The 6,597-nt window shown below is 44.5% G+C and overlaps 1 non-coding gene across 1 annotated transcript; it reads right to left on the reverse strand.

Annotated features, from left to right (window-relative positions):
* Positions 1-6,063: 6,063 nt before the first annotated feature.
* On the reverse strand, positions 6,064-6,183 carry LOC111744054. The gene has a single exon (XR_002781990.1). It is a non-coding gene; the product is annotated as a 5S ribosomal RNA (ribosomal RNA).
* Positions 6,184-6,597: the final 414 nt, after the last annotated feature.

A 6,597-nucleotide genomic window follows, 5' to 3' on the forward strand; every position in this document is an offset into this window, starting at 1 on the left:
TTTTGTAAGTGCAAGGTAGCCATGGGTCAACGCAGAGTTGGAATGAGCCACTAGGTCTTGGTGGTTATTGCAGGTGGGAACCTAAGACCTTCTTCCGAGAAACTGCAATTGTTAATACCTGTCCTGAGGAATCTGGGCACAGGTCCAGGGTGGGTCACAGTTGGTTGTGAAGGAACATCTGGATGACGCTGTCTTTCTGGGTTCCTTTAAATGGTTGGAAGTGTTTGCTGGTGCTCATGCGAAACCAGGGGAGGAACAACTAGCATCAACTCCTGAGGGACTTGTACTCCCAGTCTCATTCTGTGGTTTTCTCTTCCTTTCTGCCAGCTTTTTGGATTTTTTTTCTGATTTGATTTGTAAGAGGTCTTTTTGAATTCTGCATGTGGAGATGTTATTGCCTATATGCAATGTGGTGTTCTATATACGGGTCTCAATGTAAAAAAGATTTTTTTGTTTTAAAAACAGTCACATCTACTAACCTTTTCTTGTATAGTTTGTGTTTTTTTCTGTCATATTTCCTTCCCGACCTTAAGGTCATAAAAATATTCTCCTGTATTGTCCTCTAAAGGTTTTAAAATTTCCACTTTAACATTTTATCTTTCTAATTCACCCCAAATTTTTTTCTGTATAAAGTATAGTGTCATAATCTAATTTTATTTTTACATATGGAAATTCAGTTGTCTTAACATCATTTATTGGATAGTCTGTCCTCTTTCCACTGACTTCAAATGTCACTTCTGTCGCATGAGAAAGTTTGTAATAAGCAAACAAGATTACCAAGTGTCTGCAATGGAACACATTCTTCCAACTTCTCCAATTCCGTGCCTTTCACTGACCTGTGCAATTTTTCAACTCCATAAATTGTAGGGAACTAAAAGCAATATAGAATAATTCTCGTCTATAGACATGTAAATAAATTCTGTCTGGTAGAGGTTCAATTAACTCCCCTCTCCCACTGTAGAAGAAGCCAGTTTTGCCACCATTTTGCATGTTCCTTTCGATTTTCCCGATCTCTCAGTGTGTCCATTCTTTGGATTGCCCTTTGAACTGCTTGTAAGAGCTTACCAGTTCTCTCGTGAATAATGAGTTAAGTAAAAGTTTTACCATGTGTTGTTTACTTTGTAGCTTTATAAGAATGATGGTTTTATCTTTTTTGAACATTATGTTTTAGCAGTCACACGTCAATGACATATAGCTTTAAGCAAACACAAAGGGAAACGATTGTTAGGTTGTGATTATTCACTTACATAAGTTTTTTCCACATGAGCAGTTACAATAGGATTCAATTCACAAGTGTTAAGACATTTTTTCAGGAGCACAGCCCTGAGCACAGAGCACACTTGTACTGATGATGGCGCTCTGGCTGGCCAGAAGAAAAAAACAAACAGAATACATATTCCAATATGTATCATCAGTACTATAAGGATGTTTCAATGTCGTGATGATGGTATAATCAACACCGAGCATTTGGAATGAAGGCGCCTGACTCAACAGAGCAAAAGACATGAGCTTTCTGGAAGCTCCCATTTGTCCATTCACTCTTGAACAAATATTTACTGCGTGCTTGCAAAGTGCAGCACTTAGTGCTACAATGCAATGGGGAAATAAAGAAGTGAAAGTCTCTTTAGTCTATTAAAACTACTTCTTTAATTCCACAAGAACTAACCCCATGGGCCCTGCACAGAGAGATATGATAAGATAGGATACTACAAAATGATGTAGCACGAGAGATGTCATATGCTCACCAGATATGAGCAGGTCGAAAACAGGTGGTAATGCTGCTTCCTGCCTTAATCAGGCTGGGGAGAAGGGACTACAAATCCACCCTTGACCTGAGAGTGGAATTCCTTCTGCTGTGGCCGTGGCACGGCACCATGAGGCCCGTGTCTAAACATTTTGCTGATGGGTCCCTATGGGTTCCTATGGTTCCTCAGGTGGCCTAGCAGGGTATGGGGCCATTCCATCGCTGGGAGCTGGCCTGATGCTGGGCAGAAAGCTGCCTGTGGGTCACGCGACCCATCTCCCTTCCAGAGCCAGAGGATGAGGCTACCCCAGGCCCTCCATGGGCCTGCATCCACCTGGGATTGCTTTGGGAAATAATTACACCCATAGATGCCACATATAAAATAAGACTGTCTGCCTGAGTTCCCAAGAGGATCCACCTGATCCTAGCAGGTACTTTCCTTACAAAGCCCCTTGCCCAGGTACGTATCCTGAACAAGACCCAGGAGAAGAGGAAGGTGAGAAGGCCCAGGAAGGCCACACTCATTTTTCCTCTTAGATCTCAAATGCCCTTCCCTGGCCTCATTTGAGGCCTGCTCTTCATTCCTTGGCTGATGTCTGCAAATGCTCTGAAATGCGGGCCAGGCATCTGGCAGCTCTCAGTGTGCACTTGCTGTCAGTGGTTTAGGGCCTAGTGACTTGGCTGCCTTCACTACTCCACTGGGCAACACTAAGCAATCAGCCCTCATATCAAATGCTGTCTAGAGGGATTGATCGGTGCAGGGGCTTTTTGGAGAGGTGCTTTGCAGGCCTAGCCATGAGCCCTGAGCCAGGGGCAGGTGCAAGGCACTCAAGGTGGCTGATCCAACGAGACTGCAGGGACACAATCATATGTCAGAGCTCCAGGCTCAGGCGGGCTGGAGGATCTGATGCATGAGTTCTAATCCCTCCTCAGATAAAATGTTGCAAAGACCTCCTCCACATGAAGTCTTCCTCAGTTCTGGTCTGATTTCCCTCCAGCGTCCCTACTATTTGGTCTATTTTGTTGTAGTTTTTATCACAGGCTGCCTGATTTCACTGTTGGTTAAGAGAATACCCATCTTTCCCATTAAATTGTGGAGGCAAACATTGTGTTGAATTTATCCTGGAGGAAATCCCATGAGATTAGAATACTTCGAACATGGTTGGACCCAGGGGATGCTATTCCAGTCACCTTTCCCAGAATGAACCAGCTAAAGTCGTCTCCAGACGAAAAAATAAGTTTAGACCACTTTTTTTTTTCACTAACTGCACACTGACATAGTGACAAGAGGTGATGCGTTCTCAGAGGTACATAGTACCTGGCCCAGAGAGGACCCCAGTGAATGTCAACTAAATGAATTAAGGACTAGGATGAGACATGGAAAAAAGTGTCAAAGAGGAAGGATCCAAAATATCTCGTGGCCATTATAGTTTGGGTGAATCGTGAATCAGAGATAGGGCTTGTTGCAACAGAGGGATATATGTGTCAACAGGCCTTTGCACTGACGCTGGGTCATGTAGGTGGCCCAGGATGTTCTAGTGAGGAGGCAAGAACACAGGCTTTCGATTCAGGGAGATTTGGGTTGAGATCTGGCTCACTGTGTGCCCCCAAGCTTCAGCTGCAAAACGGAGATAAAGGTGCCCATGTCAAAAGGCTGCATGGAAGATAAAAGGACGTAGTGCTGGTTACATGCCCTCACATTGCTTGGCACAGGATTTGTACTCAATGGAAGCTGCTTTTGTCATCTGGATAGCCGAATGGCCCAAGGCATCCAAGAGGAGCAGGGCACCCAGAGGCAAAGAGCAGAGGTAAAGACCATCCATCTCCAGTCTTTCCTTTCTGCAGAGAGTTCAGGAGATGGCACAGACATCTGAATGCCTGCAGCTTGGTACAGCATCTGTTCATCCTGCAGCCTCCTCTTGAGGCTCTCCTGGGACACAAATCCAGAAAAGTTCCAAAGCCTTGATTTAGTGCAGCAGGACAACGTCAGCTGACTCTGGCTAAACCAAGCAAATCTCATGGCCCCTTTGCAGACCTACAGCCCAACGACCCCCTTCTGGGGATTATCTGGAAGGGACAATCTTACTGAATCTTACCGATGTCACCTGTTGGCATCTCATGAGCTGCTGTCTGGCAGTTTTGATGGAATGTGTCTTTTTTGTTACTGTTCTCATCAGATTTAGAATGTTCCCTGGTTGAAGGGGGAACAAAAGAACAGATGCACCGTGTGTTAAGAGCTGTGCACCCCCTTCCCTCCTCCTTCACACGACAGCCCGTGGTCTGTGTCAGTGTGCCCACCCTACATATGAGGAAGTGGCCTAGGGAGAGGAAGAAGCTTGACCAAGGTGGCGGGGTCATGATTCAGACCCAAAGTGCATGCTCTGCCTCAGGAGGAAGAGCCCTCCCTGCCTGGTTCTGCACTCTACTCTCTCTTCCCCTAGGCTTTTTGGGCCGGGAGGCTTTTTGTAGGCTTTTTGCTGCCAGTGGGAAGGGTTTCACGATGACCTTGTTAATCTCACGGAAGGCCAAACTGAGATATCAGTTAGCTAGGAGGGCCTGTTGGAGAGAAGGTAAGTGCATAAGTCACCTCTTTCTTTTTCCTGGCAAGGCATGGCTTTTAAAAAATTAAATTTATTGAGGTAACATTGGTCAGTAACATTATATAAATTTCAGCTATACATTAAAATTCTACATCTGCGTACTCTATTATGTGCTCACCACCCAAAGTCTAGTCTCCTTTCATTATGATATATTTGAACCCTTTTACCCGTTTCGTGCCCTCCACCCCCCCAACCCCTCTGGTAAGCACTATACCGTTGTCCATATCTATGAGTTTGTTTTGTTTTGTCAGTTTGTTTGCCACTTTTTGTTTTATATTACACATATGAGTGAAATCATATAGTGTTTGTCCTTTTCTGTCTGACTTATTTCACTTAGCAATAATACTCTCAAGTGCTACTTGCGTTGTCGCAAACGGAAGTATTTCATCTTTTTTATAGCTGAGTATTATTCCATTGTACATATACACCACATTTTCTTTATTTATCTGTCAATGGACATTTAGGTTGTTTCCATGTCTTGGCTATTGTGAATAATGCTGAAATGAACATTGGGGTACATATATCTTTATGGATTAATGTTTTCATATTTTTCAGGTAAATACCAAAAAGGATTGCTAGATCATATAGTAGTTCTATTCTTAATTTTTAAAGGAATTTCTTATTTAAGGACCGATCAACTCCCCACCATGCCATATTTTCTCTACCACAATATTCATGCCATAATATTCTGTTATGTTCTGTCCAGCTCTTAGAGATGTTGTAAGTCTGCTTGACAAAGTCAAAGGGGACATCTCATGCTACCCCCTAAGAGTCTCTGATCCAGCCTAAGACCCATGTGCTGTCCCCACCCTATCCTACTTGGTCACTTGTGCTCAGTGCTCTAGCAATACCATCCTGCTTTTGCCCACCAGCACCTGGGGCGCCCTTCCAGGCCTCGGTGCCATTGCACGGGGGACATCCTTCTCCTGTTCCTCTCTCAAAGACTTGCTTGATCATCACTCCTGTAAGATAACCAAAGCCTCTGTCTCGATCGTACCCATGGGTCTTTAATTTATAGAGGATATCGAGTGATGACACAGAGAGGTCAATGTCATTGAAAGAAGACATTTATTTGTGACAGTTTCCAAGAGAAAGGGGCATACCACACCAGTTGGGGAAGCACCAGGGACTATCGGGAGGCAGAAAGAATAAAGCTCTCCATGGGAAGGAAGGAGTGAAGCAAGTAAAACAGCTGAACAAGCTTAAGATTGGTAGTTTGAATACTGTCAGCAGAATCTGGGCTAGAGGGATGGCCTCTAGTTATTTGGTACCTGGTCCTGGGGTAATTAGGGAAGGGGGCATATTGGTTTGGTGGGTGAGAGTTAGGGAAAGGAGGTGGTTGAGGGTACACACTAGAGGATGGTTGGTTAGTCTGTGAAGGGCGTGTTCCGAGGCAGCTTGTTCACTATCTCTCGGAATCGGCGAACCCTGGGAGGAGCAGTCTCTCCCCAGACGGCAGGGCCGCCAAGATGTCAAACCAATATTAAAATGCATAAAATGGAACACAGCATTAATACACCCTTTCTTCGCCCTGGGATGCTTCCGTAGCTGAACACAACACCCCGTTGGCAGCTTTGTTGTGGTTGTTTGTTTGATGTTCTTTTCTTTTTTTTCCTAATTAATTAATTAATTGATTTTTTAGGCGAGGTAACCCTTGGTTGCCTTCACAGATTGCAAGGACCTTGTCAGCTTACAATCCCTTACTTTTTTATTTTTTTATGCCTACAGTACCTGGTCTTTCCTAGGTGGTCTCCCATCCAAGTACTAACCAGGCCCAACCCTGCTTAGCTTCCGAGATCAGATGGGATCGGGCTTGTTCAGGGTAGCATGGCCGTAGACTTGATGCTCTTTTCCTTGTTCAGCTGTGAGTTCAATGAGAGGGTCTGCATCTTTTTCGTCTTTGTACCTTGGTCATCCGGCAAGTGCCTGCCACAACTCTATGTTTCATACAGTGATTCTCAGCCTTGACTGTTCATTACAATCCCATGAGAAACCCTTAAAAATACTAATATCTAGGCCTGACCCTCAGAGATTCTGACTTAATTTATCTGAAGTGTATAAGCTTCCACCACCTCCTTGAATTTCCTGGGAGGAATTTTCCAGAAAGAAAATGAGATTGTGGTTCCAGATGCAGTCCATAAAAACACAGCAGGAAACCCAGGTCCTGAAAACCAGGGACTTGCTCTGGGATTGGTCACCTGTTAGAGGAGCGTCAGTTGCCCGTTCTGGAAGAACATCTGCTGCTGAGTCTCG

This window comes from Pteropus vampyrus, unplaced genomic scaffold (genome assembly GCF_000151845.1).
Source record: "Pteropus vampyrus isolate Shadow unplaced genomic scaffold, Pvam_2.0 Scaffold126, whole genome shotgun sequence".
NCBI classification, from domain to species: Eukaryota; Metazoa; Chordata; class Mammalia; order Chiroptera; family Pteropodidae; genus Pteropus; species Pteropus vampyrus.